The following is a 19002-nucleotide window of genomic DNA, read 5'->3' on the forward strand; positions in this document are numbered from 1 at the left end:
TAGTAGCAAAGTCCAACTCATAAGTTGATCCATTACAACTACTAATTAACGTTTAATACCAAACCGGACTCCTCACTAAACCGGGCTTTATTATATAAATACTTTCATTAAAACATTTAAAATAAACTTTAAACAATTATAAAACAAATTTCGAAACAATTATAAGTCGTGTATAGAAACTCAGCATCTCAATGTTATAGTAGGAGAGCTATAACATTGAGCTCTTTTACTAGTAATGTTATAGCTGCAAAGCTATAACTTTACCAATTCAAGAAACTCATTCTTAATTACCATTACGAGATAATCACCTATACTATTCTAATCTTCAAGAAGATCTTCGAGTACAGGCTACGTCATCATCCAAGCTTGATTATTCTTTAGACGGACTTCGTCTTCACATAATACTTGAATGGATCTCGAACCGTTTGATCTTGATCGAAGGCTTGAACGTTTCATGCAATTGTCATAATCTTCTATGTAGCTCGTAATAGGTTAATCCTAAAGCACTTAACAAACGATTACAAGCAACAAGTATATAGAGAGTAAATCACCTTGACATCATCAAAACATAAACATATAAGCTATATGGTTCAACAACAATGAATGTTAATTTTTCCTTTTTGTTGTAGCATTTTAATTCGCAATGGCAACTTCATCAACTCCATCGACTACTTCACTAGGAAAAGATTCATGGCTAAGGTCCGTAATGGGCAAATGTATTTTAAAAGATGACGGTAGTAAATTTCTTGAACGGGAATCCAACATCAAAAGTGTCGCGTTGTCCGACAATGTGCTCACTTACTTGACCGATGCTCCTCCTATCGAGCCCGGCGCAAGAGCTTCATCGGCTGTGCGGACCGCCTATGATGAATATGTGAGGATGTTGAATGATATCAAGAATGTGTTTATATGGTCAATATCCCCAAAGCTCAAGCTATCATGCATTTCTTTAAATGCGTACGAGATTTTCACTCGTATGATCACTATGTTTTCACAAACACCTAAAGTCCGTCAAAACGATGCGGCGGCACGCTTCTTTGAAGCTAAGCTTGAGAGGGGCCAAAAGGTTGGTCCCCATGTACTCAAAATGGTCGAATATGTTGACATCCTAGAGCGTCTAGGGTGTAAGATTCCTAAGACTCTTGTGGTGGATCGTATCCTCCACTCACTCCCCACCAAGTTTGCCCACTTTAGGGTAAACTACAACATGAATGACATGGATAAGAGTTACCATGAAATTCATGTACTCCTCTCCCAAGCGGAAAGGGATATGGAGGCTAGTGGGAGTGAAAAAGGAGATATTTTAACCATGAAGTTAAAGAACATGTCCCTTGGAGTCAAGAAAGGAAAAGGGAAGGTTAAGTCCCAATTCAAGAAATCGTCAAAGAAAAATGACAAGGGAAAGGGGAAAGCGGTTGAGAATGGCAATCCCAAGGCAAAAAGTGTCAAGCTCTCCGAGGCTGAATGTTTCCATTGTAATGGGAAGGGGCATTATAGGAGGAGTTGTCCCAAATACTTGGAGGATCTCAAAGAAGGGCGTGTGATGCCTATTGGTATGATTTCCTCTCTCTATGTGGTAGACGTTAATTATGCTTGTACTTCCACTTGGGTACTTGATACCGGATGTGGCTCTCACCTTTGTAACCATTTGCAGGGTTTAAGGGACGTGCAAGCACTAGCAAAAGGTGATGTGGATCTCCGCATGGGCAATGGAGCTAGAGTAGCCGCCGTTTCCGTGGGGGCCTATGTGCTCACTTTAGCTAGTGGTTTAGAGTTGTATTTAAATAAGTGTTATTTTGTACCAACTTTAACTAAGAACATCATCTCCATTTCCGCGTTAGACGCGGAAGGCTTTTGTTTTATGATTAAGGACAAGTGTTGTACTTTTTCTTTTAATGATGTGGTTTATGGCAAGGCCATTTCAATTGGAGGCATTTATGTTTTAAATGACGTTAATGACGTTTATCATGTGGAAACTAAAAAGCTCAAAACGGGTGATCCAAACGAATCCTACCTTGGGCATTGTCGTTTAGGCCACATAAACGAAAGTCGCATTAAGAGACTTGCTTCATCAAAAGTGCTCAAACCATTTGGTTTCGAATCTTATGGTACATGCGAGTCTTGCCTTCTAGGCAAGATGACTCGTGCACCTTTTGCGGGAAAAGGGATATGAGCTAGTGAGGTTTTGGCTCTCATAAACACGGATGTGTGTGGACCATTAACCATCAACGCTAGAGGAGTTTTTCACTACTTCATTACTTTTACTGATGACTTAAGTAGATATGGGTATGTCTACTTAATGAAGAACAAGAGTGAAGCCGTTGACAAGTTCAAAGAATTCCAAAATGAAGTAGAGAACCAATTGGATAAAAAGATAAAGACCCTACGGTCCGACCGTGGTAGTGAGTATTTAAATATTGAATTTTATTCACACCTAAAAGATTGTGGTATAGTATCACAATGGACTCCTCCTGGCACACCACAATTAAATGGTGTGGCCGAAAGGAGAAACCGAACTTTACTTGATATGGTTCGGTCTATGATGAGTCTAACTGAGCTTCCTAGTTCATTTTGGGGTTTTGTCCTCTTGTCTGCAGTATTTTCACTAAATCAAAGCCCGACTAAAGCGGCCAATAAGACTCCATATGAGATATGGACAGGGAAAGTCCCTCATTTGTCATTCATGCGTATTTGGGGTTGCGAAGCGTACATTAAGATCAAGTCTGACAATAAGCTTGCACCCAGGTCTGACAAATGTCTTTTTGTAGGATATCAAAGGGAAACACGTGGCTATTACTTTTACAATAAACACGAGAACAAAGTGTTTGTGGCTCATGATGCTGTCTTCCTAGAAAAGGAGTTTATTTCTAGGAGACAAAGTGGGAGAAAATTTGAACTTGAAGAAGTTCGAGAGCCACAAACCAAGAATGAGGTAGAGGAGAACGTAGAGGATAGCATTCCCTCTTCCTCTGAAACGGTAATTGTTCCTACAAAGTCAAGTAGGATTTCTAATCCACCTGATCCCTACCTTAGTAACATCGAAGAGGATGGTGTTTTGTTACTTTTTGAAAGTGGTGAACCCACTAACTACAAATCGGCCATGTCTAGTCCCGACTCCTCGCTTTGGCTAGAAGCCATGCGGTCCGAAATGGATTCCATGTACGAGAACCAAGTATGGGACTTGGTGGATTTACCTGAGGGAGTGCGACCCCTTCAGTGTAAATGGATATATAAAATTAAGCTCGGCGTGGATAAACATATGGATGTTTACAAAGCTAGATTGGTGGCAAAAGGTTTCACCCAAGTTCATGGTTTACACTATGACGAAACCTTCGCTCCAGTCGCTATGCTTAGGTTCATTAGGATAATCTTAGCGGTTGCCGCATTTCATGATTATGAGATTTGGCAAATGGATGTCAAAACCGCCTTCTTGAATGGGATTCTAGAAGAAGAGGTGTACATGATACAACCTGAAGGTTTTGTTGATACATCTAACCCTAAGAAGGTGTGTAAGATCAAGAAGTCCATTTATAGTCTTAAGCAAGCATCTAGGAGTTGGAATCATCGCTTTGATCATGTTATTAAACAATATGGTTTCACTAGAAGTGTGGAAGAACCGTGTTTATATATGAAGATTAGTGGGAGTAAGGTTGCATTCCTTGTCCTATATGTGGATGACATCTTGCTCATTGGGAATGATGTTCCATCACTCACTTCCGTTAAGGAGTGGCTAGGGAAACACTTCCAAATGAAGGACTTGGGAGAGGCACAACGAATCTTGGGTATCCGGATCTATAGGGATAGGTCCAAGAGGATACTAGCATTGAGTCAAGAAGCTTATATTGACAAAGTTCTTGACCGGTTCAATATGAAAGACTCCAAGAGAGGATTTCTACCTATGGGCCAAGGGATTACTTTGAGCAAGTCACAGTCTCCCTCCACCCCTAAGGAAATTGAACACATGAAGACCGTCCCTTATGCTTCCGCTATTGGGTCTATCATGTATGCTATGATTTGCACTCGCCCCGACGTTGCGTATGCCTTGAGCATGACAAGTCGTTATCAAGCGAAGCCCGGTGAGAGTCACTGGATAGCCGTAAAGAACATCCTTAAGTACTTGAGAAGGACTAAGGATTCGTTCTTAGTGTTTGGAGGAGAAACTGAGTTGCGTGTAAGAGGTTACACGGACGCAAGTTTCCAAACCGATCGGGATGACATGAAATCCCAATCCGGCTATGTGTTTATGCTAAATGGAGGGGCTGTTTGCTGGAAGAGCTTCAAGCAAAGCGTTACCGCGGATTCTACAACAGAGGCTGAGTACCTTGCAGCGTCTGAGGCTGCGAAGGAAGCTGTTTGGATTAGGCAATTCATGGAGGGACTAGGAGTAGTCCATTCCGCCCAAGATCCTATCACTCTATATTGTGATAACAGTGGAGCTATTATTCAAGCCAAAGAGCCTAAGTCTAGTAACAAATCTAGACACATTGAAAGCAAATACCATGTAATTAGAGATTATGTGGAAAGGAAGGAAATTGACATTTGTAAGGTTGGGACAGATGATAATATTGCTGATCCTTTAACCAAGCCTTTATCAAAGGCTAAGCATGATGGTCATGTCGTCGCTATGGGATTGAGACGAGGACCAGATTTTCTTTAGATTATGGATATGTAATAATTGGATAGTGTATCTCTTATTATATATATGATAATCACATTCATTGTTTTCGCATTCATTTCTTTTATGAATCTTTTATTTAGTGTGACTAAATTTTAATACCTTGTTTATCTGAATAAGTTGTGGAGACAATGTTGAACACTATTTAAGTGAATAAGATGAACATTGTATTTTGTCCCTAGTCACTTAATGAGGTGACGTCTCGGAGTGACTAGATTGTAAGTCGATTGATGGTTGTTCAACACCATAAGGTCATATGTGATGACTGGTCGATTACATAGGCGAGTGTGTGACACTTTGCTTGGACAAAGTGACCATTTAGAGAGTCCCTAAGTTCTATTATAAACGCTTGGTCGTGGCGGGGATCTCTAAGATGTTCTAATGAGTCGATTCTTTTGACTGGAGACTATTATCTGAGCAAGTGCAGTTTCCGATTGACTTTGGTTTTTGTCCTAGGTCGTGCCGTGAAAGGAGGCCAAAAGGGCATTTACTAGGTCATGGTGAGCTGTATTGTGCAATAGTATAAATAGGGCATTCAGGAATTGTCCACCCACGTTGGGTAACTATATCTCAAGGCCACTCGAGGAGTTAATGACTACAAATGCGTGGCCACGCTCGGAAGTAATCTGTGAGAGATTTTTCCGGTCAGGTAGTCACACTCCCGATCGAGAAAACCACTCGCGATGTGTTCATGTGCAAGTGCGACCTGAAAGACACCTTGCATTGAGTGGGAGATAAAAACGGACAAGAGAATTGGTAGCGCACACATTGTGTTGGACAAGTGGGAGATTGTTGGAGTTAGTGTCCTCCACAATAGTGCGTTAACATATTAAATCTCATTAATGGAATATCATCAGATATTTAATTATTTGATCCTCGTCAGTTGATTAAGGTAAATCGATAACGGTTGGCTGACTAGAGTTTGACGTTATTGTCGTGAGACGGCGGTGATCAACTGACCCCTTTCGGTCACACCTATAGGAACGAACCCCAATTGATAACTAATTAATTGTATGAGATACAATTTATTTAGTCCCTTGATTTAAAGACTAAAAAGTTAGTCGATTAGTTTTAGAGAGATTTCGAGTTGCGAACTCGAGGAACGGCAGTTATTATTTAATTATGTGATAATTGAATAATAAATTTTGGGAGACGGGTTTTAGTTAATTAACTGTTAATTTACTAAAATTTTACTAATTGATTAATGTGATTAATATTAGTACGTAAATAATATGTGTAGTGGTACACGTATATTTACGGAGTGAATTGGACGAATTAATTGTGGAAGTATTTAAACATGAAACGATGTTTAAAATAAAAATTACACGTATTTGTGCGACAAATATAAGAACCAACATGGACCCGTAAATGGGCAAGTGGACCGTGTAATATTGAGTAGTGGATGATTAGAAACATAATCATTTCACCTTACTTTGTATACTACCATAAGTTATCTTATATAAGATTTTGCATGTGATGTAAGATAAAAATATAAGATAAATTTTACACTCTTCCTCACCTAACACTCCACCCACCCGGTTTTCCCTTCCCATATAGACCAAATTATTGTTCTTTTTATCACTCACTTCTTCACTTTGCATATGAATCATTTTGGTCTTCCTCTCTCTAAAATAATACATATCTCTACTAAAAATTGTTAGTATTCATATTTTTATTACTAAGACTTGTTAGTAATATTATAAATAATACCAAGGGTATAATATTAACAAGTTCTAGTTCAATACTTGTTATAATTTTTGGGTAAGTTCTTGGGTGCACAAGAAGGAGATCTTCTCTTTGAAGATTAGTAAGGAGGATCATCCATTTAGAATAAGCTCAAGAACAAGCTAGTAAGGTGAACTAGTTTGTGCCCTTTTTACCACAAAATCAATGTAAGGAAATTGTTTTTCCTTATACTTTCATTTTTATGCTTTCATATTAGCATGCAGGTTACATAGATCACCTAAATAACAAATTATGAGATAATTTAATTTTTATTAAAGAGTCTAATACGGATCTATGATCTTTCAGATGTTGAATATTGCATGTCATTCGGAGCCTAAAGCATCATCTATTCCTAAGGGTTTAAATCTCCAGACTGAGGATGGGAATACTTTTTACATCCGTCCGTCCTATATCAATCTGGTGGAGAGAAATATCTTTAGAGGTGTGGCAGGTGAAGAATCGAGGAAGCATATGAAGGTCTTTACGGACTACTGTTCTACTATCCCCGCCATAAAAGGGGTAACTCAAGACAAGAATAAGGAGGTGTTGTTTCCTTTTTCTTTGACTGACTCAGCCAGGGAGTGGCTGACCTATTTGGACCGCGCGGCCGCAGGGGTTACTAACTGGGAGACCCTTGCTCTTGCTTTTTATAAGAGATATTTCCCTCCGCAGCGCACTAATCAGCTGAGGGCCAAGATCACTAGTTTCAAGCAGGCACCTGATGAGACCTTTTATGAAGCTTGGTGCCGGTTCAAGAGGTTGGTGAGGTCTCTTCCTCACCATGGTTTTGATCCGTGGTTTCTGTCCAATAAGTTCTACAATGGGTTGTACGATGACCACAGAGCCATACTTGATGCCTCGTCCAACGGAAGATTTCAAAAGAATACTGATGATGATAAGGGATGGGCAATTATTGAGGAGATGGCGACCCATTGTGCCGAGTATGGGAACCCGAGGGATGGTATTCGAATAGTTCACGCAGTTGATAATGCAGTCGTGGCTCAGCTAGAAGCCATGAATGCTCGTTTTGATAAATTGGAGCTGCATTCTGCTGGGGAGCCTCAGATGGTCCATTTGCTTACTAGAGGGGAGACCGTCACATGTGAGAGGTGTGGGAGCAACGACGGTCATACTGTTGTTGGCTGTCTTACAGAGAAGGAACAGGTCCTTGCTTTTCAACAATACAGGCAAGGAGGGGGTTCCGATATAATAACCAAGGGGCAGTCCATCCCAATTTGAGGTGGACAAGTCAAAATGTGCTCAATCCTACCCCTCCTCCTCCGCAGCAGCTATATGTCCCTCCTCATAAGGCTCAACAAGGCTTTCAGAAGCCTCATTCCTTCCCTACACCTAATCATGGTGCATCATCCTCAGGTGGGGTGAGTGAGTTATTTGATTTGAAGATGATGTTGCAGTCTTATACAAAGCAGTGGCAGCTAAGTGACCAACAGAAAGATGCATCCATCAAGTCACTTGAAACTCAAGTTGCCCAGTTAGCCGTGAACCAATCCACAAGGAAGCAGGGTTATTTACCGTCACAAGCTGATAAGAATCCACACAAGACGGTGAATTTAATAAATCTGAGAAGCGGTCGTTCATATGAGGGACCGGAATTGTTGAAATTAGACCCGAAGGAGGTAATTACTGCTGATGACCAGTGTACTGTTGTTGAAAAAGAGCTGACGACAAAGAAGATACTCGATCGACTGATTTCAGGTGGTCGATCGAGTGAAAATGCTGAAGAAAGGACTCGATCGAGTGAAATTTCTGCTGGATCGAGTAACCAGGAAAAAGAACAGCTCGATCGAGTAAAACAAATAGCTCGATCGAGTGATTTTATTGAGAATTCTGCTCGATCGAGTGATATTGTTGCTCGATCGAGTGATGCTGATAAAGAAGACCTCGATCGAGAGCCTGCTAGTGCTCGATCGAGTGAAATATCGCCTGAAAGACCCCGTTCGAGAGGAAAGAAGTCTCGATCGAAGGATGTAGAGCTTGATCCAGCCGACACGTTGGAAGAAAGGAAAAAGGGGCTCGAGATACCCATCACGGTACCCTTACCGAGGCATCTGCAGAACACAAAGGCTAATCAACAGTTCGGTAAATTTGTCGAACTCCTGAAAAGCTTGCAAGTCACCGTTCCGTTCGCCGAATTGCTGACACAGGTACCCTCTTACCTTAAATTTATGAAAGAAATTTTATCACGTAAGAGGCACATTAACGATCATGAGACGGTTGCTTTGACCGAGGTAGGGACGGCCCTAGTTCAGAATAAGGTACCTCCCACACAGTCAGACCCGGGTAGTTTCTCAATTCCGTGTCACTTTGGTACCCACTTAATTGATAACGCGTTATGCGATCTTGGCGCTAGCGTGAGCGTCTTACCAATGTCTCTTGCTAAGAGACTTGGTTTGACAAAGTTTAATTGCATAAATATGACTGTTCAGATGGCCGACCGTAGTATATCACAGCCGTTAGGTGTAATAGAAGACATACATATTAAGATCGGGAGGTTCTTTATTCCCGTTGATTTCGTTGTACTTGACATCCCCGAGGACACACATACACCTATCATTTTAGGGAGACCATTTTTATTCACTGCCCGTGCAGTGATAGACGTCGGGGGCAAGACATTGACCTTTCAGGTTGGGGACGAGGAATTGATTTTCCATCAGTCTATGTTCCGAAGGGCTCCCATGCAAGCTCAGCCTTGCAATGCCCTCTCTTCTACTAACCCTCCTATTGACACTCCAAATGAAAATTTGGAATATTGTGCTGCTATCGTGACCCCTCCGCCTCAGATTGAGAGCAAAAAGGAGGAAAGTTCGTGTGTTTTCCTTGCTGCAAGTACAGATGAAAATATTGAAGGAGTTGTCAATGATTATTGTGCAATTAATGTCAGTCAAAGTGGGAGTGATGACGCTAAAGCTGGTAAGAAAGGAGTAAGGACGAGGAAAGTTTGCGCGTATGTGGACGTCAACTATTCTCCTCCTAATGATTCAAATACGAGCTCGTGGAGAATGAAGGGGACGGTTAATGTTGCTGAGGTGACGTCCTCCAGTCAGGAGCCCTCCGAGAAGCTGCTGAATTGCTTTGAGAAGTGAGCGGGGGAATGCCCCGTGTAACAAATTGTATAAACAATTTTTAATTTCCGTCGGATTTTTTTATTGCATTTAATTAGGACAACTAGGATTTAGACAGTTTTAAGCGTAGTTTAGAAGACTATAGACTGTTACTATTCATATTTGGTATTTTGGGATATTTTTGCGAGTGTTTTTATGCAGGTTTGGGGAATTATACGCAAATTCAAAGGCTTACACGAGGAAAATAGCTCGATCGACTACTTATTGTACTCGATCGAGTGAAAGTTGATCGATCGAATGGTTTCTTATTGCTCGATCGACAAAAGCTGAAAAGGGGAGTACTCGATCGAGTAAATTTTTACTCGATCGAGTGAAATATATACAGGAACTCTCGATCGAGTGGTTTTAAATCACTCGATCGAGTGATTTTGCAAAAGACACGCAGGGAGTCTCTTTAACTTCCTTCTTTTTCTTATTACTTCCTTTTCTCTTTCATTATTTCGTCCTCCCTTCACCTTATTTGCGACCAAAAATCCCCAATTGCTCCATTAATCTTGCCCATTTACCAAATCCACCACCTACTTTTCATTCATTGCTATTTAATCGTCCATTGCCCTCTGCTTTCCCCTTGATACTTGCTGTTTTACACGGTCAATTAGAGGAATTAGGGTTTGCGATTTTTCGATCAAAAAATCGCCATTCTAGCTTTTTTTTATAGATTAATTGCTCAATTTGTAGGTTTCTCATCATCAAGTAAGTAATTCCAATACTTCTTTGCATTTTAATTTCATTAATTTTGCTTTTTATGAAGATAATTAGGAATTAGGGTTCGGGTAGTCCTTATTGGGTCGAATTTTTCGACTATAATTGTGATTCTTTGCCCAATTTGTCTTACTTGATGATTAATTCCCTTACCTCATTGATTTTCACATGTTTACTTCGAATTTTATGGGAATTTTGCGATTAGGGTTCTTGTCAGTCGAAATTTTCGACTGTGAATTGGGTTTTTCCTGCTGCCATATGCCTAATTTGCTTCAATTGTTGCTTAATTTGCTGGATTTGTCATCTGCTACCCTTCCCTTATCGCTGATTACCTACTTCATTCGAATTATTGAGGAAAAATTCGAGAATTAGGGCTGCCAGTCGAAAATTTAAAATTTCGACTGTTTAGGGAAATTCTCTGCTGTTTTCATGTTGTTTTCTTATCAGTTTCCCCTGCCCTATTTGACTAGGATGGATTCTAGCTCTATACCTTCTACGAGCTCCGCTGCCAGTCCGTCCTTGTCTTTGTCTGAGACGGTAGTCCCTGCTGCTACTACCGTCTCCGCACCTGCCAGTACCTCTGTTTTTCTTGTTTCTGCTGCCGGTACTGTCTTTACTCCTGCTAGCACTGCTGTTAGCTCTGTTTCAGCCTCTACCTCAGTCACAGCCACTGCTACTAGCCCTGCTGCTAGCCCTTCCTCCTCTGTGGCGGTCTCTGCTGCTTCTTCTGTAGCAGCCTCAGCCAGTACTTCAGGTACGGTGACCACCCCTGCTGCGTGGTCACCCGCAGTCACAGTTGCTCTACGGGCGGCCCTAGTACCTCATACCGTCAGTGGACGGTCTTCCACTTCAGGTTCTAGAGGCCGGGGTCGTGGTCGTGGTCGGGCTACACCTGCTACTGGCCGTGTTACCATTCGAGTGGACGACACCCTCGACTCCCACCCTGAGTACCCGCAGGTAATTTTTGTTAATGGTGTACATCGTACTAGATTTTATAACTTAGTTGACTGCGAGTTTCTCCCTACGCGTTTCCTTTGCCGTACGTCACTTGAGAGGCTCGGTTTCTATGAGCCTGTTTGTGAGCTTTTACGGGGCACGGGGATGACCGGACTCATCACTATGAGTGGCCATACCTTTCGGGAGCTGAGTCTCGAGTTCTTCAGCTCCTTCACCTTCTCCTCCGGGGCATACGATGCTGCCCCCACTAGTCTTTCCGTGTCTTTCCGGTTGTTCAACCGGACTTTTTCGATGACATTGGAGGAGTTTGGCACAAGACTCGGACTTTCCTTTACGGGCACCACTGTTGCCCCTAGGAAGGTCATCCGTCAGCTTTGGCGGACCTTGGCCCAGACCACTTTTCCCGAGCGAAAGCTCGCTCAGGTCCACCTTCCCCCTGCCCGTTACTTTCTTAGACTGATGGGGAGTACTATTTTTGGCCAAAAGGAGCCAAACAACATCAACAACAATGAGCTCTCCATTTTAGGCGGTTACCTGAACATCGACTGCGAGGGTCTCTTTACCCTCAACATCGCATATTTGACCGCCCAGTACTTCCAGGCTCAGGGAGAGAAGATCACGGGCGCTATCGTCTACGGTGGCATAGCCACCATTCTTGCCTCGTGACCTACAGTAGATTGAGGGAGATAGGTACCTGAGCCTAGCATTTATGCACTCTCAGACCTGCCTGACTTCTGATTACCGGACATGGAAGATAAACGGTTCGTTGTCCGTAGACCTACCTTGCACCACTCTCCCTCGTTTAGCCCCTTTGCCTACTGTTGCACGGGGCGCCCGACTACCACCTCTACTCGAGTACCACCTGCCGATCCGACCACCTACTACCTTACCCGCTGCTAAGAAGCGGCGTAGACTTGAGACCGGAGAGGGATCCGCACCGTACACGGGTGGCCAGACTTCCACGGCCACACCTACCCCGATCCCTACTCCTATTCCTACTCCCGCGTCTGCTGACCAGACATAGACACAGCCGGTCCTACCGGCTAATTTTGTACCTCCTCCACCCTTTGAGGCATCCTCGGTCATGGACCAAGGGCGTCGTGACGGTTTGTTGATCGAGATTGCAGAGAGACAGGCTCGTATGGAGAGGGACATAGCTTTGACTTTGTTCCCTCTATACGAGTATCACATGAGGTGACACCCTCCGATCCCAGAGGGTTGGCCACACCCTTCCTTTTACCGGTACCCAGCTGAGGGGTGCCCGGAGCCTGCTAGTGAGGAGGAGGAGGAGGACAAGGACCCGGCGGCAGCGTCGGAGAGAGCTCGAGCTGAGCAGAGGAGGAGGAGAGAGCAGGAGGTGGATCCGGACTACAATGTGACGGTGGAGGACGTGACGGAGGAGGCTGACGAGTAACTGCTGGTCTACTCACTTCCCCGGTTTTCAGGCTGGTTTGGGGAAGTTCTTGTTTTGTATGTCTATTCTCACTCTTTTATTTCTTTTGTCTCCTTTTTATTTCATTGTTTTTCATTCTTTATTGGTTGTATATTCCCGTTCCCTTGTTTATATCTGCTGGTGTATGCTGGAGGACAACGAGGGCGTTGTCCGTTTTGGTTTGGGGAGGGTATTGCATCCTTTTGAGTCTGCATTTGCATTTGTTTTGCATTCACATTTCTATTTTCAGCTTGCATTGTTTATTCATTTCAATAAAATTCAAAAAACCAAAAAAAAAAAATTAAAAATTTCAAAATTCAAAAATATTCACGTTTATTTTTGCATATAGGTTGAAGCGGAACGGTTGATTTCCATGATGATATTGCACTTTAACTTGTCATTTTACTTGAGCCTTGCACTTTTATTGACAGTTATTAGCTTTGTCATACGCATAGTCTACGAGTTTTTGTTCAAATATAGCTGACTGTGTAGACTTGACCTGATAAATCGGCAACCTACTTACAATTTCTGAGATTTAGAGCCCATAACTGGTGACATTCATGACCAGTTTATTAGGAATTGAGAGTAGTACTCCTTGCATAGTATGTTCATCATTTTTGCACTTTTTTGACATTCGATTTCTTGTCTAATGCACACATTCGGGTTTGTGGTCGGTGTCACATGCAAGGAGGTGCTTGCAAATTTTCCCCTTTTCTTATATTTTTCACCCATTTAGCTCCACTTAAGCCAAAACTTGCCTTTTCACCCATTAGCTACATCCCAAACTGAGCCTGCCTAGTCGAGCTAGTTTAGTATGTCTTTGGTGGTATGCGTTTTCCGTCTGCAGTTTGGCCCGTATCATTTTGATTGGAGTTGGTGTAGAAGAAGAAAAGACAAAGGAAAAAAAAGAATTGAAAAGGAAAAAAAAGAAGAGAAAAACGTGAATGGAAAAAAAGAAAAAAATGAAAAAAATGAAAAATGAATGATTCACGTATGTCAGAAAATGAAAAAGTTGAAAATTATTTTTGATTTGTGTCAGTTGATTCATTAAGACGGTATTAAGAAAGGGAAGTTTGTGACTGTCTAACTCCTCCGTTCTTATTCCATATTTTTGTTGAGATAGTGTATGCGATTAGTGAGCTGTGTGCCAAATGAAGGGCACTTGTACTTTATTTTTCAATCAGTTGAGATTGGACGGTCTTATATGGTCATGTTGAGGAACTAGCTTGGCGCTTTTACCTCCACATTACCATAACTTGTTTTGCCTTTTCTCACCTGAACCTCACTATTCCCATATCATTTGTAAGCCCTCGGCTGTGACGGACATTATTGGTTGGAGTGTGTGCATTAGTACTTGAATTGTCTTTCATTTTTGTTGCATGCATGCTATGTAGGTCGCAGTTAGGTGAGTGACTGTTTCTCTTTCTCTCTTTCACATATATTATTCACCCTTTGCTTCATGAGAGAAGAGTGGCCACGTGAGAGTCCGATTTTGTTGGTCTTGCAAGGTCGATAGGTCGGCTATATTTCAGAACAACTTATAACTCGTTTGCGTATTGGCTGCACAGTTGTAATTGTTAATTTTTGTTGCATTAAACCGGTTCAAGTAGGCAAGTTAAGCTAGCTCTGAGTTTTCATTTCCGTTCCATTAGTTGCATTTTAGTTTACTCGAGGACGAGTAAAGGTTCGGTTTGGGAAGATTTGATACGTGCATTTTGTATAGTCTTTTTAGCCTATTTTCGCACGTATTTCCATGTACTTTTGTACTGTTTATATCGCATTATGCCCCGAATTGGCTACTTTGGTTCGTTTTGTCCGTTTTGTAGAAATGAACGTGAAAGTATGGAATCATACCATTTTCATCCTTCTTTGCATGCATTTTGAGGAGACGGGATTTTTCTGAGCGAGATATTGCATTGGGATGCGTGAAGGAACGATCTACGAAGCAGTCGGCTACGAGTTGAAGCTGTTTAAGAGGAAGAACACTCGATCGAGCCCTTTTGTTACTCAATCGAGTGATTTTTGTAGCTGTGTTGGTCGATCGAGTAGTTTGTTTTACTCGATCGACAGTGGTGGAATTGAAGGTTACTCGATCGAGTAGATTGCCTGGAGAAGTACTCGATCGAGCTGTTTCAGACTGCTCGATCGAGTGGTTTTGTCTTCCATGGGCTTTAATTAGTCCGTGAACTTGTTTTTAGTTATTGGACTTAGCATTTTTCTATTTAAACGTACAATAACTAGGTCATTGGGGATCTATCTAATTATCTATTATCTTATTATTCATCTTTCACTACAAAAAGATTGCGTTGCTTTTCTTCTTTCACTGTAACTCTTGCTTTCGGAGTTTCTCGCTCGGATTTAGTTGTTCTTTACGCCGGATTCTTGCGATTGTAATCTCTACTCTCTTTTAATCTTAATTCTTCATTTATTTACTTTAATTACTTGTTTTGTTCCTTCTTAACTTCTGCCCTAATCCTTATTTATGTAATTTCATTATTATTTCATTATGTTTAATGTTAGTTATTTCATTGTTATTAGTTTTGACAATATTAATAGCATGAGTAGCTAATTTGTTTCATGTTAGGATTAGGGGATCTACGGTAGAAACGTGACAATGTAGTGAGTAGATTAGATGAATTATTTGTGAGATTCTGTCCCCATAGCAATATAACTGTATTTACCGACTTAGTTGAGTGCACGCTTCTGAGTCACCTTTTAATCTGGTTAAATTTAATCCTGGATCGGAAGATTGGACTAAATAGACCTGCTATGAACAGTAGACTACCCTAACGAGGACGGAAGTTAAGTTAGTGGAAATCTAGGATATAAAGTGGACCGGAAGGACCTTTTCATATCCGTCTCACAGTAATTTGTCTAAGCTATTTGCAGTTGAGTCACTAGACTACCGTAGTGAACCGAAATCCTGACATGTCCCTTCTTTATTGATCACTTTATTCTTATTTTCTGCCTTTATTGTTCTTCTTTATTTCTCTTCCTTTAAAGCCTTATTTAGTTTAGAAATCAATTTACAAACCCCTAATTTTGTGACCAAATAGACGGACTCTTTACAGATATCTTGCCTCCCTGAGGAGATCGACCTAACTTCCCTAGCTATATAGTTAGTTTAGTTAGTTATTTTTGATAGGTATATGACTGCCCTGTCACGGAGCTCGAGTCACTTGCTGTTAACGACGCCCATGGGGCCTGTGTGGTACTTGGGCGAGCGTTTGGCTCGGCAGTGCTCCCGGAACGCTTTCACGGTTCCCATCGATCCTCCCCGGACGATGTTCAGGGAGCCTTTGGAGGCTGAGAGGACGACGGACCTAACCGGTGCGAGTGGTGACGCTCTCCTTCTTCCTGGCAAGGAGTACGCCAAGTTTTTCCGTCAAAGGTTGGCGTACTGGCCGATCGTGGTAAGCATACTTACCGCTTATTTGATAAAAATGATGAATGATGAATGATCATCAAAATAACTGAATCACTTGAGCTTTGCAGGAGATCGAGGCCGCGGGCGTCGAGCCCCCAGCTTTTCCAAAGACACTAGAGTACATTGACTCAACGGGCATGACGACGATCTCGGAGATCCGTGATTTCGACGAGGCGATGACCGACGTTGGCTTGGACGAGTGGCAGCACATCATGAGGAGGGTAAACCCCAACTTTGGCTGTCTTTTGTACTCTTATGCTTTATTACATATGAATGTATTTGCTTGAACCTTTTTTGTATTTGAATGAAGGTGGCACCGTCCAGGCATGTGGAGCTGTGGACGTTGGCCAACCGGCTGCGAGCTACAGCCATCGAGGCCCTTGATGGTGGCTCCGGGAGGCAGGTATGAACCTTCCATTCCCGTTTCTTATTTCTTATTTTTACTATTTCCAAACTTGTGAAGGGAAGTGAAGTAAAATGTCACTTCATTTTCCCCTTTGTAGAGGGAGCGTAGCTTGGAGCGTGAGCTGGCGCAGTCACCGGAGGAGGCGGCCCGCCTGCTGAGAGAGCTCGAGGCTAGAGACGCTGAGATCGCTGCCCTTGAGGCGACAGTAGCTGAGCTGAGGGGTCGTGAGGACTAGCTTATTGGCTATTTGTTGTACATTTGTACATTTCTTTTGATGTCACATTGGGCAGGAGCCCGTACATTTTGTCTTTTTTTCTTTTTTTTAGTTGTATATGTGATGGTCTGGGTGCCTTTGCTGCTGGGTGTTTGTTGTATCTGCAGGTTAGCTTAAGAAACAGGTTTGGCATGCGACGGTTTATGCCGTCATGCTGCCGAAATTCACGTATAAAATCACATGGCAAAGCATATAAATAAAACGAATTAACTTCAATAAATGGCCTAAACAAGCGCGAAAATAATAAAAAAAAAGGTGCCCGAAAAATGGACAAAAATGAAAAAAAGTATCCAAAAAAATGGACAAAAATGAAAAAAGTGTCAAAAAATGGATAAAAATGACGCAACGTGACGCGGCCGGACGGTAGGGAGGGCTACCCCCTAAAAAAAGAAATTAAAAGAAATGTCTAAGTGTATTAGAAATATTTTGAAAAGAGGGAGTGAAATGGTTCCCCGAAAAGAAAAAGAAAATAAAAATGAGTAAGTGTGCGTATATGGCAAAAATGTCGATGTTTCCTCGAAAAGCGAACCCGTAGCGATTAGGAAACACAAATTTGGCAATTACACGGAATTACCGAATTAAATCCTTATAAGAATAGGAAATTTTAACTAAAACGAAATTAGGAAAGATCCACAGCCGTCAAACGAGGAAAAGGACCTGGGGAAGAGGCGCAGCAACTGCTGCGTCATTTCCCCAGCTTGTCTGTCTTCAGCTGAAATTAGGAAACATCGAATAGTATAAATAGAGATCTCGGTTGAGGTTCTATTCTCACAATTCTTTCTTTCCCGACTCGTCTATTACATAAAATCTCTTATAAACTTCTCAAAATTTCCAACAAAATATGGATGCCTTTTAAAATCGCATTAAGGAGTGGACGAGTGAATACACAAATGTGGAGAAACATGACATGGGTGCTTTCAATTTGGGATCAATCATAAGTTTGAAGCTAGTGAAGGTGGTCAGGCCCTTTTTGGATGATTGTCTTGAATATTGGGACCCTAATTTCCATGTATTTGCCTTTCTAGGAGGCGAAATTTGCCCTTTTCCTGAAGAAATTGCTACGGTTGGAGGATGGGACGCAGAAGGTGTTCTGGTTATACCTCCTAGCTCTCTAGGATATAAGAACAAATTTAGGGACTTGCTTGGGTTGGCCAAGGCTGAGGTGGACCGTCTCGTGACATCAAAAGGAGTCCGCATGTTTGATTTTGTTGACCGATTTATAAATAGGGAAGACCCTACTATCTCTTATGTGGCGAGGCGCCGAGCTTATGGATTCTGCCTTCTTCACTGTTATATCCTTCGAGGGCTTGTGGACCAAGAGATAAGGGGTGACCCTCGATTTCTAGGCATAGTGGAGCAAATAGAACTGCGCAGGAGCCCAGCGTGCTTGATTTTAGGGGAGATCATCCTTGGCTTAGACAACAGGAAGGTGAAACACGAGCTTCCCTATCTTGGGATTCCTATCATTTTACATGTAAGGACCCGTTTTTGTCCTATTTGGCCGTTTTATTATTTCCGTCCGTTTTTTTTCTTTTTTTTTTCCGAATATGGGACTGACTCCTGTCTCTTGTTCTTTGCAGATTTGGCTGATGGAAAGACTGCGGTTGATCGAGCCCCCAGTTGACGTGGTAGGATATCGCTCCCGATCGATTGCAATGAGAACGAGGCTGTACATGGTGGACTTCACTCGAGCATGCGATTATTTGGAAAATAAACTGAAGTGTGAAGGTGGCCCCTTGATCAGGTTGATAGTGCCATGGTGGCATCTCAGATCGGTGACTGGAGTATCATCCTTGGTTCCGACGCGGTCCACTCGCGTTCCTGGCTTGGAATTCATGGTCCATACATTTCCGGAGAGATTAATGAGGCAAGTGGGCTTAAGACAGAAAATCCCGAAGCTAGACACCGTCCCTCAAACTGCCTTGGCAGATACTGTAGAGTCTTATCGGGAGTGGGCAATTCGTTGGGCCCGAAGGAATATGTGGTTCATACCCGTCCAGGTTGGCTCATTATGGGTATCTGATTCATATCTGCAATGGAGGAAAGCTGGCACCCCTGAGGAGCGTGAGATGCTAAGAAAACACGAGCCTGTAGACTGCAAAATCCGTGAAGTGGCGAAGGAGAATCAAAGGTACTTGACTGAGGAGGAAGAAGAGGTCGGATATCGGGTTGTTTGTCCGTCGAAGAAACCAAAGAATGCTCCTGCCGAGAAGATGGTGATGGATCGAAATGGGAATGCTAGACCGCGGGAACGACCGTTG

The 19002-nt window shown here is 42.3% G+C and overlaps 1 non-coding gene across 1 annotated transcript; it reads right to left on the bottom strand.

The window, feature by feature from the left end:
- Positions 1–7082: 7082 nt before the first annotated feature.
- Positions 7083–7188, bottom strand: LOC141622481 (small nucleolar RNA R71). Its single transcript, XR_012532984.1, has one exon. It is a non-coding gene; the product is annotated as a small nucleolar RNA R71 (small nucleolar RNA).
- Positions 7189–19002: the final 11814 nt, after the last annotated feature.

The sequence above is a fragment of the Silene latifolia genome, chromosome 1 (assembly GCF_048544455.1).
Source record: "Silene latifolia isolate original U9 population chromosome 1, ASM4854445v1, whole genome shotgun sequence".
Taxonomy (NCBI): domain Eukaryota; kingdom Viridiplantae; phylum Streptophyta; class Magnoliopsida; order Caryophyllales; family Caryophyllaceae; genus Silene; species Silene latifolia.